Source organism: Vicugna pacos, chromosome 11 (assembly GCF_048564905.1).
Source record: "Vicugna pacos chromosome 11, VicPac4, whole genome shotgun sequence".
Classification (NCBI taxonomy): Eukaryota; Metazoa; Chordata; class Mammalia; order Artiodactyla; family Camelidae; genus Vicugna; species Vicugna pacos.
Window position 1 is genome coordinate 24077031 of NC_132997.1, and position 24784 is coordinate 24101814.

Here is a 24784-nt window from a genome sequence, read left to right on the forward strand (position 1 = left end):
AAAAAAGCAACCCAATCAAAAAATGAGGAGAAGACCTAAATAGACATCTCTTCAAAGAGGACAGACTGATGGTCAATAAGCACATGAAAAGATCTTAACATCACTAAGTGTTAGAGAAATGCAAATGAAAACTACAAGATATCATCTCACATTAGTCAGAAATGCCATTAAGTAAAAAGTCCACAAATGATAAAAATTGGAGTGGGTGTGCAGAAAAAGCAACCCTCTTATGCTGTTGGTGGGAATGTAAATTGGTGCAGCCACTGTGGAGGACAGTATGGAGGTTCCTTAGAAAACTAAAAATAGACTTACCATGTGATCCAGCAGTCCCACTCCTGGGCATACACCCAGAGAAAAATATAATTCAAAAAAACACATGTACCCCAATGTTCATGGCAGAACTGTCTGGAATAGCCAAGACATGGAAACAACCCAAAAGTCCATCAACAGATGACTAGATGAAGAAGATGTGGTATAATGTATGCAATGGAATGCTACTTGGCCATTAAAAAGAATAAAATAATGCCATTTGCAGCAACATGGATGGAACTGGAGATCGTCATTCTACATAAAGTAAGCCAGAAAGAGAAAGGAAAATGCCATATGGTATCACTTATATGTGGAATCTAAAAAAAAAAAAAGGACTCAAATGAACTGCTTATTAATTATAAATTGGATGATTGAATTCTTGAATATGTGTAAGCATATTGTTCTTTATTATTGGATTACTGCATTCTGTTGATTCTTAATTTGTGGTTGACTTTATTCCTTTGATAACTATGTAAGTTTAAAAAGCTAAAGCTCTAAACTGTTCCTAGAAACAATGAAGAGTACATATATGTAAATTTTAAAAATATGTGCAGTATATTGCATATATGTATTTACATGCAATATATTATATATGTGCTGCCAAACTTTATCAATTTTACCTAATACAACAAACAAGAAGAAATGGACCAAATGCCCATGGTCCCCATTCCTGCTACACTACCTTCTCCCTCCCAGCATGCATCTGTGTCCTCATGGGGAGTTGTCTAGGACCAGTGGACAGAGAAAAGAGAGAACTAGGACCTCGTTTACATACGGTCCTGTAAAATAAGTAGGCATTTACCGAAAGTGAGCAACTGCAGCACTGCAGGCCCTTTCTGAAACATTCTTGAGCAAATCATGAAGGGAAATCATCCTAGTGGTTAGAATTTCAAAAAATGCCCCTGGTTGTTCATTTTGCTTGTGTAAAGAAAAAACTCAGTTTTCCACCGAAGAGTGTCCTTTACTGTCACATAGAACACTCACACAGAACACTTCCGGTCATCAAACTTGTGGAGGTTTTTCCTCGTTGCAAGTAATTCTCTGGGACACCAGATGTGTGTCTTACTATATACCTGGAGATAGTGTCAGGTCACTATATATATATATAAAGGCTCATTCCCACAAGACTTCTCCTACCCTACTACAATTTGATGCCAATCGCAGGTAATAGGTCCCGAGGTTACACACAACTTCTGTCCAATTTGGCTACAAACTGGAGGTTCCCACAACCCTCAGGTTTGATTAATTTCCTAGAGCAGCTCACTGAACTTATGTAAACACTTAACATTGATCAGCTTATTAAAAGATATAATAAATAATATAAGTAAGTAGCAGATGAGGTGATACATAGGGCAAGGTCTGAGACTATCCTGATTTGAGGGTCTTCACCCTCATGGTGTGGATGTGTTCACCAACCTGGAAGCTCCCTGAACCCCATCCTTTGGGGATTTTATGGGGTCTTCCTCACATAGGCATGATCAATTATGAGCTCCATTTCCAGGCCCTTTCTGGAAGATGAGGATTGGGGCTGAAAATTCCAAGCTTCTATTTTATAGAAAAAATTACTATGCCTTATTTAAAAACATTTTTTATTAAGTTTTTGGAGGGAGGTAATTAGGTTTATTTATTTATTTTTAGTGGAGGTCAGGACCTCATGCTTGCTAAGCATGCTATTTAATGCTGAGCTATATCCTCCCCACTGGAAATTCCAAGCTTCTAACTATGGCTTGGTCTTACTGGTGACCAGGCCTCATCCAGGAGCCATACAAGGGCCTATTCAGAGTCACCTTAGTAGAAAAGATGCTCCTACTGCTCTTATCACTTAGGATTTACAAGGGTTTCAGGAGCCCTGTGAAAGGGATGGGGTCAAAGGCAAATATGAGAACAAAAGCTGCTTCTAGTGCTCTTACAACTTAGGAAATTACAAAGGTTTCAGAAGCTCTGTGCCAGGAACCTGGGTCAGAGATGTATATATAATATTCATTCTGTTATCTCACAGCTAGGGAGGAGAAACAACAAGACATGCAATTACACTAATTCATGGGCTGTGGTCCATGGTTTGGCTTGATAGTCAGGGACTTGACAAAAACATGATTGGAAAACTGGTGACAACAAAGTCTAGAGAAAAGCTAGGTGGACAGACTTTTCTGAATGGGCAAAAAAAAAAAGTGAAAATATTTATGTTCCAGGTAAATGTTCAGTAAGAGCTGACCTCAGCTGAGAAAGATTTTAATAAATAGACAGTTGATAACATGACCTGTTCTCTGAATGCAGGTCCAGATCTGTTCCCCAGCCACACCTGTCATCAACCAATGGGCTCATGAACAAAGTGGCCATGGTGGTAGGGATGGAGGTTCCACATGAGCTCAGCAACACAGGCTTCCACTCACCAAGGCCAACGTGGCTATAGCAGCTGCTGAGAGCCCCATGTGCCAGCAGCAGAGACCAGCAGTGCCTGCTATGTGTGTATCTCTCTCTGTCTCTCTCTCTCTATATATAGATATATAGATAGATATAGATGTAGATGTAGATATAGATGATACAGATATAGATAGATACAGATATAAAGATATATATATAGTATATATAAAGATATCTATATGGCACCATTCTCCAGGGTGATCAGTCAGCTTCCCGGTGATTATATCAGACTGCTTCCATCATGGAAGGGGCATGGTATTCTGCACAGCATTGCTTCTGATCAAGGAACACTCTTCACAGCAAATGAAGTGAGGTAATAAGTCCATGCTTATGGGGTTCATTAGTCATTCCACTTTCTCTACCATCCTGAAGCAGGTGGCTTGATTGAATGTATTGAAGATTCAGTTACACTGCCAGCTGGGTGGCAATACCTTGCATAAACTGAGGCAAGGTTCTCCAGGAGGCTGTATGTGATCAGAATCAGCATTGGGTATTTGGTGCTATTTCCCCTGCAGCCAGGAGTCACAGGCCATGGAATCAAGGGGTGGAGATGAGACTTGCACTACTCACTATTACCACAATGACTGTAACAATTTTTTTTTTGTTTTTGCTTCCTGTCCCACCAACCTTCTGCTCTGCTGGCCTAGAGATATTAGGGCCAAAGGGAGGATGCAATCTGAAGATAACCCAGAAGTTGATTGAGCATCCTCTGATATGCTCTTTTTTCCCTGCCATGCAGGTCTCTTTCTCTCTCATTTCTCTCTGTACAGATTTCCTCAGTTATTTTGGATTTCTAGCCATGGGAAGTCTTGGCTTTCAGTTTTTGTCTATCTAATCACCCACAGAGTGGGCCTTCTGGGTGGGTCACAAGGGAAAGAAAACCCAGCAGTCAGCCTTATAGGCAGCTGCCTCCTCCCCCAGGGAATGCCACTCAGTGTCCCTGGGTTCAGAGTCCACAAATAAGAGATCATTTAGTCCATGGCCTGGGTCAAGGCCTATAATGCCAAGGTTAGTCCTCTGGTTGGTAAACAGCAGGACTAAGCAAAACTCAGGTACTTTGGCTAGAGGGTTTGTACTGGATGAACAGTTGAGTTACCTCCTCTGGTCACTTGAAGGGACAGATCCTTTTTTCTTACTCATCAGCATTTGGGCCACAGGCCACCATGAATGTGCCTCTAGATACCCTTGAGGGTCAGAAGAGCATGTGCAATGGCAGGAGGGGAAGAGCAGCAGAGATGGAAAAGGCTGCTACCCTTGTCTGAACAACACCAGCTCATTAGGCAACTGGGCTACCATGCTTAATTCTCCCTGGAGTGGTAGTCTCCTGCCTTTCCACAAGGAGCCATTCACGTGCCCGGTGGTGCACAACAACCATGGTAGGTAACAGTACCCTGAGCAGCCAGGGATGGTCACCAGGCTCCACGCAGCAAATAGAGTTACTCTGGTAGGTGGGGCTCAAGTTCTGAGTAGTTGGGGTGCTGTGTTGTCATCATTTTTACAGGCAGGAGCCTCACAGACCATCTGCTAAACAGACTGACAAGTCACACAGGGACATAGCATATTAACAATTCTGTTTTAGGAACAAGAGTTTTTAGAGTGGGAAGAGATAGTGACACCCAAAAAAGAACACAAAGCAGAGCAGGCCAAAGTACAAGCCTGCCAGCAACTGGTGGTTCTGTCCCAAGTGGCCCCTGCCATATCACAGAACCAGTTAGCCAAGAGCAATCAGCCAATGTTGACTAGGTGACCGTGGTCAGGCATGGACAAGTCTGTTCATGATTCCAACTGCCTCCAAGGAAGTCTGTTGGTGGCAAGATTCCTGTCCTGGGGTAATGAAATAGCTGAATACCCACCATCTCACACTGGACAGATGAGACCTATGTAAGTTTACTAGTCATACACACGCACAGGCGAGGCTGGAAGGGCACAGGCCCTCCAGGGCCACACAGGAACTGCACTCTGGAGCAGAGGGAACATCCAGGGGTTATGGGAAGTGGGCTCTGCAGTATCAAGAGGGTGCAGTGACCCCTGGTTCCTGTGGGAGGATGTGAATGGCTTTTCTGTATAATGCTGCGGGCTGCTTGGGAAGTGAAACTTGCTACTCAGGGATAAACAAGAACCTCACCTACTTGGTCCTTTTGATAAGGAAGAAGGTTTGTCTGACCACAGGACCTCACCTGTGAGAGAAGAATGCAGATGGAAGCTTAAAATTAGGCCAACAGAACCCCTCTTGGTTTCAGATGTTAAGAGATTCATTCAGACTGGGCCTTAATTTCAGGCCACTGTTGCTACAATTTAAAGTATTTTGAAGACTATTAAAAACAAACCAAATTTTCATCAGTGGTGTTTATAGTTGCAGTACAAAAACATATGAGTGACAAACAAAACTTTAGTATAGAAATAAGATGGGTAAGGGGTTTTAAGATAATTCCAAAAAAGATAAGAAGGCTTAGAAAAGCAGAAGGCTGTAACTGAAAATATGCTTTAGTGATTGTCAATATATGATTTCTGAGACTGCATTCCCAGCCCCTCACCATGGGAAAACTGGTACCTAATGATGTGAGTTTTTAATTGTGTAAATATGTAAAAACATAACATCCTCACAGACTCATCTATACTGCTATACGTGGCACATTTGTTTATTTATTTTAACACACTTCATTTTGTAGAGAACTTTCAGTGTTACAGAAAAAATGAGCAGAAAGCACAGAGTTCCTATACACCCCTTTACCTCTACCTCCCTCCAGGTTCCCTATTATTAATATCTGCATGAGTGTGAGACATTTGTTACAACTGATGAGCCAATACTGATACGTTTTTACTAACTACAATCCATAGTTTACATCAGGGTGAACCTTTTGTGTTTTACACTTTGTAGGTTTTGACAAATGGATTATAACTTGTAACCACATCACAGTATCCTACAGTATAGTTTCACTGTCCTAACAATTCTCTGTAATCTGCCTGTTCCTCCCTCCCTCTCTCACCCTGAATCCCTAGCAACCACTGATCTTTTTACTATCTGCATAGTTTTGCCTTCATCAGAATATATTACAGTTGGAGCCATACAGAATAAAGCCCTTTCAGGTTGACTTCTTTCATTTAGCAATATGCATCTAAGTGTCTTCTTAGAGGAACTCTTTTTGTTACTTGAGAGCTCATTTCTTTTTACCACCTGCCTGAGTATCATATCCTGTAATTTTACTATGATTGCTTAGTAGTGTCAGGAGGTTTTTTGTTGTTGATTCTTTGGAAATTTTTATATAGACAATCAATGCTATCTGTGAACAAGCACTGTTTGACCTCTTCCTTCCAAATCTGCGTATATTATTTCCCTTAATTGTCTTACTGCATTAGCTAGGACTTCCAGAAGGTTGCTGAAAAGACATGGTGAGAGAGGACCACCTTACTTTGCTCCTTATCTTACAGGGAAAGCATCTAATTTCTCCTCATTAAGTATGATGTTAGCTGTAGGATGTCTGTAGATATTCTTTACCAAGTTAAGAAGTTAATGAAGTTCTTTTATTCCTAAAAGTTTACTAATATTAAAAAAAAAAGAATGGGTATTAAGATTTTTGAAATGCTCTTCTGTATCTATTGTATGATTATATGATATTTCTTATTATGGCTATTGATATGATGGGTTACATTAATTGATTATCAAATGGTAAACCAGCCATGCATAGCTGGATAATCCCACTTTATCATGGCATATAATTCATTTTATACATTGTTAGATTCAATCTGCTAATATTTCATTGAGCATTTCTGCATCTATGTTCATGAGAGATATTGGTCTGTAGTTTTTCTTTCTTGTATGTGTTTGCCTGGTTTTGCTATGAAAATAATTTTGGCTTCACAGAATGAGTTAGGAAGTATTTCCTCTCCTTTTACATTCTGTAAGAGACTGCAGAGAATTGGTATCATTTCTTCCTTAACTTGGTAGAATTCACCAGTGTCACATGAGGGCCTGATACTTTATGATTTGGGAGATTAAATATTGATTCAATTTCTTTAACAAATATATGCCTATTCAGATTTATCCTTCTGTGAGTTTTGGCAGAATTCTTTCTTTTAAGGAATTGGACCATTTCATCTAGGTTATCAAATGTGTGGACATAGAGTTATCCATATAATTCCTTTATAATCCTTTTTATGACTAGGGGATCCATAGTTATGGCTCTCTTTCATTCCTGATATTAGCAATTTGTGTCTTCTGTTTTTCTTAGTTAACCTGGCTGGAGATTTATCAATGTTCTTGACCTTCTCAAAGAACCAGCTTTTGGTTTTACTGATTTTCTCTATTGGTTTCCTGTTTTCCATTTCACTGATTTCCATTCTAAGTGTCATCATTCTTTTGTTTTATATACTTCAGACACAATGTGCTCTTCTTTTATGTAATCTGATCATGTAATTAGCCTATTACCTTTGCATTGTCAATAAAAGCACCATTCTAGTTCTTCTTCATCCCTGCTCCAGCCCACTCCTCCTTCTCATAGAGTCAAAATACATTAAGGGCCAAGATCCCACTCTGGGAACATCAGGCCACTCAATTCACAGTCCAATTTAAAGCCCTGAGTGGTCTAGCCTGAAACTTCTTTCCTGGAGCCTGTCTTAGAGAGCAGTTGCTTACAGAGGGTTTGGATCAAATTTAGGCTGAAGGTTAGAATATTCAAATATGTACATTCAAGGCACATCACAGTTTGAAATGAACCATCTGTGAAAAGGTAAAAGGGGCAGTGGGACTAGGGCTACATATTCCCCTGCACAGAATACATTTTATTGAACAATTTTTAATTTTGATTTATGAGTTTTAAAAAGGTTAGACATTAGCTTTGTGGACTTCCTTTTAAACTGTTGCTTCAGGCACTACACACAAAGGGTACTTACCTGATGTTGTAATAGCTGCTAAACTAGGAGCATCTATTTTCTACTCACAATTATATTAAGTTCTGTTTTGTATGAGAAACTTACACAGTTTATATAATGTACATAACCATGTCCTGTGAATTTCAGAGATACCACATGTGTTTATTGCTGTTGCTCTAACTATTCAATTTATCTCTGCTTTTTAAAAGCTTCATATTCAAACAGTTGCCAGGATTAGGGTGGCAGAAAGGCTATGATTATTAACCCATGGGAACTTCTTTTTAAAACATTTTTATTGAGTTATAATCATTTTACAATGTTCTGTCAAATTCCAGTGAAGAGCACAATTTTTCAGTTATACATGAACATAAATATATTCACTGTCACAGTTTTTTCTCCATGAGCTACCATAAGATCTTGTATATATTTCCTGTGCTATACAGTATAACCTTGCTTATCTACTGTACATTTTGAAGTCCCAATCTGTCCCCGTCCCTTCCCACCCACCCCACCCCCTTGGCAACCACAAGTTTGTATTCTATGAGTCTGTTTCTTGTATGTATGTATGTATGTATGCATGTATTTTAGATTTCACTTATGAATGATCTCATATGGTATTTTTCTTTCTCTTTCTGGCTTACTTCACTTAGAATGACATTCTCCAGGAACATACTTGTTGCTGGATATGGCATTATGGTGTCAGTTAGTATGGCTGAGTAGTATTCCATTGTATAAATATACCACTTCTTCTTTATCCAGTCATCTGTTGATGGATACTTTGGCTGTTTCCATGTCTTGGCTATTGTAAATAGTTCTGCTATGAACATTGGGGTGCAGGTGTCATTCTGAAGTAGGGTTCCTTCCAGATATACGCCCAGGAGCGGGATTCCTGGGTCATATGGTAAGTCTATTCCTAGTATTTTGAGGAATTTCTGTACTGTTTTCCACAGTGGCTGCACCAAACTGCATTCCCACCAGCAGTATAGGAGGGTTCCCTTTTCTCTACAGCCTCTCCAGGATTTGTCATTTGTGGATTTTTGAATGATGGCCATTTTGACTGGTGTGAGGTGATATCTCATTGTAGTTTTGATTTGTATTTATCTGATAATTAGTGATATTGAACATTTTTTATGTGCCTATTGATCATTTGTATTTCTTCCTTGGAGAATTGCTTATTTAAGTCTTCTGCCCAGTTTTGAATTGGGTTGTTTGTTTCTTTCTTATTAAGTTGTATGAGCTGCTTATATATTCTGGAGATTAAGCCTTTGCTAGTTTCATTTGCAAAAAATTTCTCCCATTCCATAGGTAGTTTTTTTTGTTTTACTTATGGTTTCCTTTACTCTGCAGAGGCTTGTAAGTTTCATTAGGTCTCATTTGTTTATTTTTTCTATTTCTAGGGTTTGAGGTAAAAAAAGAAAAACAAGAAACAAAGTGCCTGACATAGCAGGAAAAAGGAGAGGAAACATATTAGAACAGATACATTTGGTTTCCAATGTCTGATGAATAACAGCAAATATTAAAATCTGAATCTGTCCACGTATCCTCTAAAAAACTAACAGGATCAATATTAGGAGAGCAAATAAAATTAATGACAACATCCCATGACTTTAGAATAATAAGGAGATACAAAATGTTACTAACTTCAAATCATCATTAAGTAAGCAAATAAATATTCAAATATAGAAGCTGAGAGCCACATCTATGGAAAGAGTCAGCTGGAGACTGTGGAAAACACATGTAAAAGCAGAGACAGAGAATTTAGAGATGGTAAACACAAATAATATGACTCCCAGAAAGAAAAAGTTCCACTATGAGTTGGAAAGTATTGAGATGATGTCTCAGTTCTGGGGGATGACAGCTCAGACTACTGGGAAATCCAAAAGAATGGATCTGTAGTATGTGGGAACTAAGGAAGTAAGAGCTGATCAAAGTGAGGAATAAACATAAAAATAAAGTGATTTAGAATAGCAACTAAATTACAAGGAGCCTGGTGTAGACTGGACTATGTCCCTTCCCCAATGCAGATATTGAAGTCCTAACCCTGATGTGGCTAAATTTGGAGATAGAGCCTTTAAGGAAGTAATTAAGGTTAAATGAGGCCATAAGGGTGGAGCACTAATCCCATGGGAATAATATTCTTATTAGAAGAGGAAGAGAAACCAGATCTCACTTGTTCTCCATGTGCACACAAAGAAAAAGCCATGTGAGGACGTAGTGAAAAGGTGTGGCCTGCAAGGTGAGCAGAGAGGCCTTGACAGAAATCAACCCTGCTGGCACCTTCACCTTGAATATTCAGTCTCTAGAACTTTGAGAAATTCAAGTTCTGTTGTGTAGCCACCCCGTGTGTGGTGTTTTGTCATAGCAGCCCAAGCAGACTAATAGAGAGCCCAGAGAGAAAACACACTTGACTAAAATTTTTAATAAACAGCAATGAAAAAGGGCATTAAAGCAGCAAAAGAGCAACCAAAGATTAAAAGGAAAAAAAAGAAGAAACTGAAACAAACAAAGTTCTGGATAAAGACAGCAGACTGCAAAATAATGTAAGAAATAAAAAATTAAAAATGACTGTAGCATCTAAAGAGAATAATGAAATACATCTAAAATTAAAAACCATAATCTAGAAAAATTGTCCAGAAGTAAAAGAATTCCTAATCCACATTTTCAAAATGACCACCCTGAACCTGAGAAAACTGACCTGAAACAGTCCTCTTAAATACTTACCTTAATAAAGCCACTAGATCTTCAAGAAGAAGAAAAAGGGCTCTGGACAAGAATGAGGATGTTGGACAAAAAGATCAAGTCTCAACAAACAAACAAATGTAGGTTTGGCAGTAGACTTTGTCACCAGTAAACAAAGCAAAAATAAGTGGAACAACATTTTCAAGAAAAGGAAGTGTATGAAGGACTGTTACCCATCATGTATTACCCTTTGAGGAGCAAGGCTCTGAGAGGATGTAAACCAATTTAGATATTCAGAAACACAGGTAACACTGTTATCATGAAACCTTACAGAAAGGGAGAAACTTCAAGCAACCAAGACTTGACAGGAAAAGCTGGCAGAAGAACTGAGCAGTGAGTACATTCAATTGTAGTTCTGAAACCAATGTTATGTGCCCTGGTGAAGTGGAAATAATGTAACAAGCTACAGGAAACAGGAAAGAAAAGACAGGAAGTACAAATAAGCTCAGAAACAGCCATAAAACTAATCAGGGTCTAAGGACGTCACTATAAGCCAAAAAGTCAATTAGAAGATTAAGGGAAAAAAGGACAACTAAGGCTATTATATCAATATAGAAGTAATACTAAAACAAAAGCATCAGAATTTCCTAATTACAGCCATCCAAAAAGAACAAAGAAAAAAGACCAAATAGAAAAACTTAGTAAATGTGATACTCATTGAATGTAACAATAGGACAAAACTGAAACCTAACATACAAGTCATGTCAATAAATATGCCTAGGCTTAACCCACTAATTAAATTTGCTTTTGATTTTCAAACTGAGTCATGGACAAAGCATAAATCTCTGCTGTAAAGGGAAAACATACTTTAGCGAAATGGTACAAAAGGGCTAAAAACAATGAGATGAACAGTATGATTCCAGACAAAATGAAACAAGAAGGAAGCAGAGGGGCAATCTTGTCATCAGAAGGACAAAGAAACACTTACAATGCTAAAATCTATAAATTTGAATGGAGAAATAACAGACCAAACAACCTTCATAAAGCAGAACTCAGAGAAGTAAGGTAAAATAGAAACACACTAATAAGATAAGTATTTCAAGACAAATCAAGGCAAAACATTAGGGGCATCAAACAGAAACATAATAACAAGTATTATGAATCCATATCTAATTTTATAATATCAAAACCTGTGATAGAAAATATACTTGCATCTCAAGGTATATGGAACATTCGCAAAAACTGATCCAGGTAACACACCACACACAGGTAATAATGCAGTAAAACTAGCAATTAATGGTGAAGAATGAGCTTCCATCTGGACCTGAAAAACAAACAACTCTCTAGCAAACTGCTGTTTGGTGAGAAGAAAAACACAACCCAGAGCTGAAGAAGTTCCAAAACAAAAACTAATAAAAATATTACTTATGAGGATGTATGAGATATGTGTACTGGTCAGAAGAAATTCCATAGCATGAGATGTTTATATCAAGGAAAAAAGAAAGAATGAAAGCAAGTGAATTTTTGACTCAAAAACAAACAAACAAACAACCTAGAAAAAGACAAAAGGAATGTAAAAGAACGTAGACAGGACAAAGAAGAAAATAAATTAAAAATAATAAAAACATTTTCTTCATGTTAAAGGTCCAGTAATCTTATTAAGATATGTCTTAGGACCGTTCCCAGGTATGTTTCCTCAGGTTCCTGGTGGTCCCTTTTCACCTTTTATTTCTGCAGTTTCTTTATATTAGAAGTTAATGAAACAGAAACAGAAAAACAGAACAGGTAAGTCAAAAGGCTGGTTCTTTGAAAAAATTCACAAAAAAGACAAATCACTAGCGAAACTTATCTGCAGAACAAGAGGGAGAAATCTCAACTACACAAAATAAGAAATGACAAGGAAGAAGCAATCATGGATACAATGCATGAAAAGATCTTAAAAGATTTTTTTTCAACTTGATACAAATGCATTTGAAAGAGAAGCAAATAATCTCCTAGGAAATACAACTTATCAAAATTTACTCTCGTAGAGACAGAAAATATAAACAGAACAACTCTCACACGAGAAAAAGAAAATATCAAGCTTGCCTGAGCAGTAAAATGAGCACCTCTAAATCTTTCATCTAGGTTCACAGAATTTTAAAACTTTGCCACATATGCTTTGTCTTTTCTGTATAAATTCTTCTTGACCGTTAACAATTTTCATCCATTACAAACATCATAACCCATTACTCCAAATATGTCAGCATTGTATCTCCTAAGAGTAAAGGCATGATCACACTGAAAACTGTACCCTGATAATATACTGCCCACTGTACAATCCATTCAAAAAAAGTAGTAGCTCTGAAAATATCAGAGTGTTTTTCAGCTACATAATTCCCCTCCTTTTACTGGAAAATCCTCCAAAATTAGAGGTATAGTTATCATGAAAGTGGGTTTAATCAAAATTGTTTTCTTTAAAAAATGTCCACATACATTTTAGACTTTACTGATATATTGCTCTTTTTTTAACTCTGCATTTCCAAAAATTCATCCACACTGTTGTATATGACTATGTAATATACCATAATTTACATATTGATTCTATTTGATGGATAGTCTGGTTGATTCTAGTTTTTCTGTTATTATGAACAATATAGAGACAGATATTCTCTACACCCCTGTTGAGTATCTGGAAGTGTCCCTAAAGCAGTGCTACTGAAAAGTGGGGTTTGCAAATTGCTGCCATTCAACATAATGCAACAAGTAGATGGCATGATAAATACAAAGATTGAGGGCAACCATTTAGAAACTTTCATAGCAATCACAAAAAAGCTTCAGTGAAGTAAAGCTGATGAATCGACTGATTACAGTTCAACTATATAATCTGATAAGCTCTGACATAAAAATATACATGAATGGATTTATTTTTGGGGTCTCTACTCTGATCTACTCCTCCATGTGTCTTTCCCAATGCTAAAACCACACTGTCTTAATTACCATAATTATAGTAAGTCTTGAAATCAGGCAGTGTTATCCCTACAACTTAGCTTTTATTTTGAAAGATTTTAGTTTTACTAGCTCTTTCCATTTATGTATAAAGTATAGAATCAGATAGGCAATTACTCTATCAAAGTATGCTGGGAATTAAATTGAGATTGTTCTGAGTCTATACATGTTTTAAGAAGAAAAACATGTTAAGTCTATTGGGCACTTTGATACATCAAATTTATCATGTATACATGAACAGGACATGAGAGTATCTCTCTCCATTTATTTAGGTATTGCCTCTACCACTCCTGCAAGTTTCTCAGTCACCCAAGGAAGCTGTTGCCAGCCAGGAGGAAAGTCCCATATTTTGGAGTTGAAAGGTTCCTCATAAGATGTTTACTTTTACCTCGACAAATGCAATGGAGGTAGCCAAATTGAGGAAAGCATTAGAGCAGCCTCTTACCTAACCACTCAGTCCAGTCCCCAGACTCACATCCACTCCTAAGAAGGCAGAGAAGCCACTGAGCAGAGTGGAATCCCGAGTTCAAACCTGGATCCAGCTGTAGTGTCTCCATCTCCAGTAACACCTACTTCCAAAGTGACAGCTGCCAGCACACCCTAAGGAAAGGCATAACTTGTGTTCAAGTCAGATCCAGCTATCCCACCAAATCCACTGGGTACACGATGACTCTATGGGGATGCTTCCACATAAGGAAGCCCCTTCAAGACAGCAACAGTAACTGTTTCACTTATCTCCTAGAGAGAGAAAATTAAGCAAAATGAGAAGACAGAAGAATATGTCGCAAATGAAAGAGCAAGAGGAAACCCCTAAAAAATAACTGTGAGCAGAAGACTTGAATAGACATGTTTCCAAAGAAAACATATGTATGGCCATCATCAGACAAATGAGATATGACCTCATGCCTATCAGAATGGGTATTATCAAAGAGAATAAACATTTGATGTTGGAGAGTATGTGGAGAAAATGGAACTCTCAGATACTGTTGGTAGGAATGTAAACTGGTGCAGCTAATGTGGAAGATAGTATAGAAGATTCTCAAAAAATTTGAAAATATGACCCAGCAATTCCACTCCTGGGTATATATCCAAAAAAAAAAAAATTAAAACACTAATGCAAAGAATATATGTACTCGATGATCTTAGCAGCATTATTTACAATACCCAAGATATGGAAGCAATCTAAGTGTCCATTAACAGATGAATGGATAAAGAAAAAGTGGTATATATATACATAAAGGAATACTACTCGCATATTAAAAATAATGAAATTTTGCTATCTGTAATAATATGGATGGTCTTCGAGGGTATTATACTAAGTGAAATAAGTCAGATAGAAAAAGACAAATACTGTATGATACCACTTATTTGTAGAATAAATTAAAAAAAATCTAGTGAATATAAGAAAAAAGAAACACACACAGATATAGAGAACAAACAGTTACCAGTAGGATAAGGAAGGGGGAGGGGCATTACAGAGGTAGGGAATATTAAGAGGTATAAACTACTATGAATAAAGTAGATATAGAAAATAATATATATATAGAGAGAGAATATTACTCAGCAATAAAAGAAGGAATGTCTGCTATTGATAACAATATGGATGGACCTTGAAGGCATTATGATAAATGTGATGTCAGACACAAGGTATTGTATGATTTCACTTATATGTGGAATCTAAATAAAAACATAACAAACAAAAATAAACTCAACAAACTCATAAGAAAGAGATCAGATTAGTGGTTACCATTGGCTGGGAGTGGAGGACTAAGGGGTGGTGAGAGGAAACTGGAGTGAAGGTTGTGAAAAGTTACAAACTTCCCTTAGAATGACTATTCTCTAGGTCCTTCATCATTCTAAGCAAAGTAAGCCAGAAAGAGAAACAAAAATACCACGATATCACTCATGTGAAAACTAAACACACACACACTCTTAAAGGGAGAAACTAATGGGATTACAGTAAGATTAGGAGACTTTAACACCCACTCACATCAATGGACAGATCTTCCAGATAGAAAATTAAAGAGAAATTCTCAATGATATAATGGAACAATTAGACCTAATTGATATTATCAGAACATTATGTCCTCCAAAATACCAGAATATACATTCTTTTCAAATGCACATGGAACATTTGCTAGGACTGACCACATACTATGAAACAAAAGTCTCAACAAATTTAAGAGGTTAGAAATTCTTTCAAGCATCTTTTCTGACCACAATGACATAAAAATTGAAATCAACTACAGCAGGAGAAATGAGAAAAAAACTGACTGCACGGAGACTAAACAGCATGCTACTAAAAAACCAATGGGTCAATTTTGAAATCAAAGAGAAAATTTAAAACTATCTTGAGACATCTGACAATGAAAACACAACCACACAAAACCTATAGGATGCAGCTAAAACAATCCTAAGAGGGAAGTTCATAGTGACACAGGCCTTCCTCAAAAAAATAAGAAAAATATCAAACAACCTAACATACCAACTAAAAAAATTAGAAAAATCTCAAACAAAATCTAAAGTCAGCAGAATGAAGGAAACAATAAAGATCAGAGAAAAAAATATATAAGATAGACATTTTAAAAACAGCAAAAAAAAAAAAACCCAAAATTTTTTTTTAAATCCAAAAGCTGGTTCTTTGAAAGGGTAAACAAAATCAACAAACCTCTGGTCAGGCTCACCAAGAAGAAAGGTGAGAACCCAAATACACAAAATAAGAAATGAAAGAGGAAAAATAACAACCAGTACCACAGAAATACAAAAACAAAAAACAAACAAACAGACAAAAGCAAGAGAATATTATGAACAAGTATATGACAACAAGCTGGAAAACCTAGAAGTAATTGAACTTTCTAGAAACACACAGCCCACCAAACTGAACAGGAACAATCAGATAATCTGAACAGACCAATCACCAAAAGTGTAATAGAATCAGTAATTAAAAAAACAAAAAACAATAAACACCAAAAAAAACCCAAAAAAACTTCCCTGCAAACAAAAGTCCAGGACCAGATGGCTTTACTGGGGAATTCCACTAAACATACAAAGAAGAAATTAAACTAATCCGTCTGAAATTCTTCCAAAATATTGAAGAGAGAATACTCCCAATCTCATTCTATGAAACCACCATCATCCTGATGCCAAAACCAGACATTACCAAAAAAGAAAATTATAGGCCAATATCACTGATGAACAGAGACACAAGAATTCTTAACAAAGTATTACAAAACAGAATGCAGCTACACATAAAAAAGATCACACAACTTGGATTAATCCCAGGGACACAAGGATGGTTCAACATATGCAAAACAATCACCTTGATACACCATATCAAATAAAGAAAGGACAAAAATCACATAATCATCTCGAGATGCAGAAAATGTATTTCATAAAATTCAACACCCATTTATGCTAACAACTCTTACCAAAGTGGATATAGAGGGAATATATCTCAACATAAAAAAACCTATTTATGATAAACCCACAGCCAACATAAAATTCAACAGTGAAAACTTGAAAGCCTTTCTGCTAAAATCTGGAACAAGACAAGGATGCCCACTCTCACCACTTCTATTCAATATAGTATTTGGAAGTCCTAGGCACAGCAATCAGACAATAAATAAATAAATAAATAAATAAATAAATAAATAAATGGGATCCACATTGAGAGAAGAGGCAAAATTATCATTATATGAAGATGATATAATACTATATGTAGAAAACACGAATGATGCCACACAGAAACTATAAGAACTAGTAAATGAATTCAGCAAGGTAGCAGATATAAGATTAATATACAGAAATCAGTTGCATTTCTTTACATTAACAATGAAATATCAGAAAGAGAAAGCTAAAATTTTGTTTTTAAAATCACATCAAAAATAAATAAAATATTTAGTAATAAACCTGACCAAGAAGGTGAAAGACCTAAAGCAATCTACAGATTTAATGGGATCCCTAAAAAGTTACCCAGGACATTTCCCCCAGAACTAGAACAAATAATCCTACAATGTATACAGAAACCTAAAAGATCCTGAATTAACAAAGCAATTGTGAAGAAAAAGAACAAAGCTGGAGGCATAACACTCACAGACTTAAGATAATGCTACAAAGCTACAGTAATCAAAACAGCATGGTACTGGCATAAAAACAGACATATGGATCAATGGAACAGAATAGAGAGCCAATAAACAAACCCACACACAACAATGGTCAATTAATCTTGACAAAGGAGGCCAGAATATACAATGGAGAAAAGACAGTCTCTTCAGCAAGTGGTGTTGCAAAAGCTAGACAGCTGCATGCAAATCAATGAAGTTAGATTACTCCCTCACACCAGGTACAAAAATGAACTCTAAATGGATTGAAGACTTAAACATAAGACATGATGAAATAAAACTCCTAGAAGAGAAGTCAGGCACAACATTTTCTGACATCAATTGTACCAATGTTTTCTTAGGTCAATCTCCCAAGGTAATAGAAATAAAAGCAAAAATAAACAAATGGGAGCTAATCATACCTATAAGCTTTTGCACAGTAAAGGAAACCATAAGTTAAATGAAAAGACAACATAAGGACTGGGAGAAAATATTTGCAAACAATGAGGCTGACAAGGGATTAATTTCCATAATATATAAGTAGCTCATACAACTCAAACATAACAAAAAAATCCAACCAAATCAAAAAATGGGCAGAATACCTAAAGACACATTTCTCCAAACAAGACATACAGATGGCCAATAGGCACATGAAAAGATGCTCAACATCATTATATATTAAAGAAAGGCAAAGCAAAATAATGACAGGGTACTACTTCACAATGGTCAGAACGGCCATCATTAAAAAAACATAAATAACAAATGCTGGAGGGAATGTGGAGAAAAGGGAACCCTCCTACACTGATGGCAGGAATGTAAACTGGTGTGGCACAATGGAAAACAAAATGGAGGTTCCTTAAAAAACTAAAAACAGAGTTCCATATGATCCAAAAATCCCACTCCTCAACATGTATCTAGAGAAAAGTATAATTTAAAAAGATACATGCACCGCAATGTTCATAGCAGCACTATCTACAATAGCCAAGACATGAAGGCAATCTAAATGTTCATTAGCCAATGAATGGATCAAGAAGAAGTGGTATAAATACACAACGGAATATTACTCAGCCATAAAAAAGAATGAAATCATGCCATTTGCAGTAACATGGATGGACCTAGAGATTATCATATTAAGTGAAGAAAGTCAGAAAGAGAAAGACATATTCCTTATGATATCACTTACATGTGGAATCTAAAATATGACACAAATGAATTTATTTACAAAACAGAAACAGACTCAGACATAGAAAACAAACTTATGGTTACCAAAGGGGAAAGAGGATGGGGAGGGTACATTAGGACTCTAGGATTAGCAGATACAAACTACTATACATAAAACAGATAAACAACAATGACTTACTGTGTAGCATAATGAACCATACTCAATATCCTGTAATAAAACACAGTGGAAAATAATATGAAAAAGAGTATGTGTATATATGTATAACTGAATCACTTTGTTATATACCAGAAACTAACACAATGTTGCAAATCAACTACACTTCAATAAAAAAATAATTTTCAAAAAATGAAAATAAAACTGATGTGGAAATCTTGAGGTAAAATAGTAAAGTAGTGAAACACAGAATTCCATCCCCCTGTAAAGCACTGTTTAAACTAAAAACATTTTTCTCAGAATCAAGTTTTTCAGAACTCTGCAATCTAACAAAAAATCTGGAATAATCAAGGCATTCCTGGTTTGGCTTGCTGGTGACAGAGTGGTCAATACTGGCACACCTCGTAGATATTTCAGGTTCAGTTCCAGATCAATGCACTAAATTCAGTAATGTGAATTTTTTGGTTTTCCAGTGCATATAAAAGTTATTTTTACACTATACTGTAGTCTAATAATTGTGCAAATAGTGTTACATCTTTTAAAATGTACATACTTAAATTAAAAAATACTTTATTGCTAAAAAACAATAACCATCATCTGTGCTTGCAACAAGTCACAATCATTTTGCAATGGTAACATCAAAGGTCACTGACCACAGATCACCGTAACAAATAAAATAATAATGAAAATATCTGAAGCGTTATGAGAATTACCAAGAAGTAAGCAAATGCTTCTGGAAAAATGGCACAAATAGATTTGTTCAATGTAGGGTTGCCACAAACCTGCAATTTATAAAAAATGCAATATCTGCAAGGCACACTAAAACAAGATACAGCTATATGTGTATCATTTTCAAAGAACTGCGTTTTGATATGTCTGGGGGCTCCCTGAGAACTCCTACAACTCAATAACCAAAAAAAAAAAAAAACTATTTACAAAAGAGCAAAGGACTTAAACAGACAATTCTCCAAAGGAAATATACAAATGGCCGACAAGCTTATGAAAATATGCTCCATATCACTAATCATTAGGGAAACACAAATCAAAAGCACAATCAGATACTACTTTACATTCATTATGATAGCTGCTATAAAAAAATAGAAAATAACAAGTGTTGCTGAGCATGTATAGAATTTGGAACACTTGAGCACTGTTGGTGGGAATATAAAATGGTATACATGCTGTGGAGAACAGTATGGTGATTCCTCAAAAAATTAAAAATATAATTACCATGTGATCCAGCAATTCCATTTCTTGGTATTTATCCAAAAGAATTGAAAGCAGAGTCTCAAAGACATATTTGTAAACCCATGTTCATAGAAGCATCATGCACAATAGCCAAAAGGCAGAAGCAAAGCAAATATCCATCAACAGATGAATGAATAAAAATGTGATATATATACACAACAGAATATCATTCAGCCTTAAGAAAGGAAGAAAACTCTGAAACATAGTTCAACATGGATGAACCCTGAAGACATTACACTAAGTAAAATAAGCCAGTCACAAAAAGACAAATCCTGTATGATTTCACTCATATATGAAGTATCAAGAGTAGTCACACTCACAGAAACAAAAAGTTGAATAGGAGGCAGAGGGGAGTGCGGAGTTTCTGTTTAATGGGTACAGATTTTCAATTTTGCAAGATGAAAATGCTTTGGAGGTTGGTTGCACAAAAGTGTAAATAAACTTAACACTTCTTAACTGCACACTGTAGAAGACTGAGATGATTTAAAAAACAAAACAAACAAACAAAAAACAAGGATGCCTGCTTTGGTCACTTATATATTCAACACTGCACTAGAAATTCTAGCCAGAGCAAATAGGTCAGTAGGTAAGTATGTAGGTGGGTAGGTAGGTAAATAAATAAATGGCATTCAAACTGGAAAGGAAGATGTACAATTGTCTCTTATTTGCAGATGACATGATGACATATATAGAAAATCCTAAAGAATCTACAAACTATTAGAACTAGTGAATAAATTCAGCAAAGTTGTAAGATACAAGATCAACACTAAAAAATCCTTTGTATTTCTACACACTATCAATAAGCAATCAAAAAGGAAGTTAGGAAAACAATTCCATTTACAACAGCATCTAAAATAATAATTAAGGATAAATTTAAGCAAGGATGTGCAAGATTTGTACACTAAAAACTACAGAACATTGCTGAAAGAAATTAAAAACCTAAGTTAATGGAAAAACACCTCATGTTCATGGATTCTGAGACTTACTATTCTCAAAATGACAATATTCCCAAAAATGGCCTACAGATACAATGCAATCCTTATCAAATGTTCAACAGACTTTTGTGTGGAAATAGAAAAGCTAACATAAAATTCCTATGACTTGCAAGGGACCTTGCTTTGGAACAGTTTGGCAGTTTCAAAATAAGTTAAACACAGAATTATCACATACATGATCCATCCATTTCACCTCTAGGAAAAAACTGAAAATAGGTCTTCAAACAAAAACTTGTACAAGAACACTCACAGCAGCACTATTCTCAATAACCGAAAATGGAGTCACAAGTGCCCATCAATTACATGTATATATATACATAAATATATATACACATACATACATATAATGGAATATTTATTGTCATAAAAGGGATGAAGAAGTGACATAAGCTACAACATTGATAGATCTTGAAAACACAGTAAGTGAAAGAAGCCACAAACAAAAGGCTACATGATTCCATGTATATGGGCTAACCAGAATAGGGAAATCCATGAACAGGAAACAGATTTGTGGTTACTAGGGGTTGGGGTAAACGGAGAGTAACTGTTAAGTTATGGTACTGCTTGTTAAGGGCACAGGGTTTCCTTTTGGTGTGATGAAGAAATTCTAAAAGTAGACAGTGGCTATGGTTGCACAATATTGTAAATGCACAAAATGCCACTGAATTCTATACTTTTTAATGGTTGAACTGTGAATTTCATGTCACATGCATTTTACCACAATTAAATAAGAGGGGGATCCCTTATCAGACTCTACAAAGAGTTAGATTCTGCCCAGTCCTCAGGACTGTCACAAAGCCTCATCCTACTAACCACCCTAGGTCGCCCTGGTCTACCCAGACCAGTCCCTTCTCTGAACAATTATAAGTGCTAACACTGACTCAATTCATTTGAATTATTTATCACGTATGTTCTTTTGACATCTCTTAACTTTTCCCCTGAATTGGATAAGAATCATTCACTTTATTTCTACCACTTCTTTAGGTAATGTTAAGGCTGCCACTGGAAGGCTCAGAATGTCACCTAACAAAGCCTCTCAAAAAACTTTTTATTTCCTAATTTCACAACTCAGTAAGATCACAAGATTCACATTTACCTACATGGCATCTTTGTCCTACTATTGATCTGCTACTCTGTACTAGAGGTGAGCAAACATATTCAGTAAATGTCCACACAATAAATATTTTATGCTTGTGAGCCATACAGTGCCTGCCACAACCACTCAAATCCACCCTTGTAATGTACACAAATCTAAAGCAGCCACAACCATAAATAAATGAGCATGACTGTGTCCCAGTAAAATGTTACACATACTGAGACTGGAATTTCATAAAATTTTCATGTCACAGAATATTACTCTTGATTTGCTTGTTTCTCCATCATCTAAAAATTCTAAATTTTGTGGGCCATGAAAAAACAGGCAGCATGCTGTACATGGCCCATGGACTGCCATTTGCTGGCTTCTGCTCTCTATTTTTCCTGATGTTAACTTATTTATTTCTACTATTTCATATGAACGTGCATTTTATAAACCTCAAATAATCACCGTTAAGCAAAACTGTGCATAAATTAAACAACGCACCTGGGATGTGATCATTTCCTGCTGGTCCTGGAAGAGAGTGCAGAACTGTAAGGGTACAGCTGAGAAAGAAGGAAAGGTCTTGAGAGATGTCACCTGCCCAACAAGCTCCACACAGTAGCTGGCAAACACCTCAGAAAGGGAGACACCTTGAGAAGGGACAGAAAGGGACACTCTGTGTCCATGCATGACTCTGTATGACTATGCAGTGCCTGGTCACATTAGTTTTCAAATGTAAAAACATTTGTTTCCTGCTAATTTATGAACAATGTATGCTGTAACCCAGAAAAATGTAAACACATTAAACTAATTCAGCCAATTAGGAAAAACCAAAGAATGGACTATAACACTTTCCTTAAAACTGATGGTGAGAAAAATTACGGAAAAATTGTATAGTGTTCATAACAAAACAAAGAATCCCAACAAGATTTTGAAAAAAGGAATGGGGTGTTTTAAAGGGCTGGTCTCTTTTGGAAGGAAAAAAAATCCTTTTAACTTGGTTTCAGGTTCTCAAAAGTATCTTTTGACAAAAACAAAAACAAAAAATCCGGTTTTGATTTATCTGTTGTCAAAGCATAAAAATCCTGCCTGAACTAAGGGACTCAATGTCTGCTCCTGATTCTGCCATAATAAAAGGTATGACTGTAACCACTTAATATTTTAGACCCACTTCCTGCCCACACTATGTATGCCAACACCATCTTTTAAGTAAAGCAGAAATAGTCCTGTCTGAAGTCCAGGTATGAAAGACCTGTCTTGCTGTACCATCTCTGATTCTCTAACATCACTACAGAGGGGCATCAGCATATCTCTAGTTGTGGTGTAGTGAGGGAGCAGCTTAGAGTCCAGAAAGAGTGCAGTGAAGAATGAAGGGATGAAGTAGGCAATTCCCTCCCCTGTGGCTGGTAAGCTCTTCCTTCAACACGATGCTTTCTTAACTCCCCAAGAAGCAGTATCTTCTGTTCCTTTTGTCTTGCCCTCCTATCCCAGCCACAGCTTACACCTCTTCTGAAAGTTGGCCCAAAGCTTCCACCGTCACCCAGTCTGTGACAGTCTGGCTATGACAGTGGTTCTGGCAAGAGGACCCAAAATGCTTCTGGCTGAGCAGTAAGAGCCCCTTCCACTAGGGCTCTGGATCTGTACTGAAGTCTCAGGCCAGCTGGCTGTCCTACCAGGGATTCCTGCTCCTGGAACCCCCTTCTTTAATCACAAATACTACTTTGTTACAATAAAGCTGGACCCAAGCCAGCTGGAATATTCACCCAAAATCTAAAGCTCTGGGATCTTCCTGGCAGCTTGAGTTACAAGGAGGACCACCTGCAAAAGCAAACCGGTGCTACTGAGAACACAGGCAACGCTGGGGCGGGGGTGGTCAGAGGGACCTGGACGCGTCCATTTATGTGCCAGGCTCACAAGTTCTTTAGAAACAAGAAGAAATTCCCCAAATCCAATGCCCATTTACTTCAAAATGATTTCCTAAAGGGGTTAGGGCCACGGAGCTGCTAACTGCTGCGACTGAATCATGCTCAGGTTTCATGCTGGGCAGAGGATGAGGTATGGAATCTCTCCTTCCTCCTGCCCCTGCGCCGCTCACCACTTCGGATTCCTATCCCCTCTCTGAGCCTATTTCACTGTTAAAAAGGGCCACGACACTGACCGCAGGTTGTTGGGAGGATGGAGCGAGATCCCGAGCAGAAAAGACGGTTCTCCGCTGAGATGAGAAGGGCGTGTCTACCGAGCGCCCGAAAGCCGGAGTCCGCGCGCGGCCGCACCGGCGCCTCGGACCGCGCTTCGCCCCGGAGATGAGGAAACTCCGCTTCACCCGGTAACGAGCGCTGGGACCCGCCGGGTCTCCTCAGGTGCGTGAAAACGGAGCCGGATTCACACCGAGGTCAGAGGACAAAGCCGTTTCTCACTCACCCGTCTCGCGCGGAGGCCCTGCTCCACCCGCCCAACCCTCAGGCGCTCAACAGCCGCTTCCCAACCGCCCCCCTCGCCCTCAGGCGACAGAGTCTCGGGCGCCGTCTCCTGGCGACCAGGGACCTGGAACACACGGGCGAGTGGGGGAGGGGAACCGGGGGCGGCGCACATGCGCAGAAGGCCCGGAGCGATAGCCTCGTCCTGGGCCAGAAAGCGCGCGGTGCGTTTCCCTAAAGCCCTCCAGCCAGCTCAGTTATAGAGGGTCTGCGACTTCCAGCACACTGGGTAGTATTGCCAGGTTTAGCAAGTAGTGCTCAAGCCGCGAGACATACTTTTATTC

The 24784-nt window shown here is 37.5% G+C and overlaps 1 long non-coding RNA gene across 2 annotated transcripts in view; it reads right to left on the reverse strand.

Annotated features, from left to right (window-relative positions):
* LOC140699219 (uncharacterized) overlaps positions 1 to 24501 on the reverse strand; it is an 83894-nt gene extending 59393 nt beyond the window's left edge. The window contains exons 1-3 of one of the 2 annotated variants that reach the window (XR_012077231.1): positions 24182 to 24501; positions 22528 to 22554; positions 18727 to 18756 (exon numbers count right to left, since the gene is read on the reverse strand). This is a non-coding gene — a long non-coding RNA (uncharacterized lncRNA). Of the gene's footprint in view, positions 1 to 18726; positions 18757 to 22527; positions 22674 to 24181 lie in introns of both variants that reach the window. The other variant, XR_012077230.1, reaches the window with a different exon arrangement.
* Between the last annotated feature and the right edge of the window lie 283 nt (positions 24502 to 24784).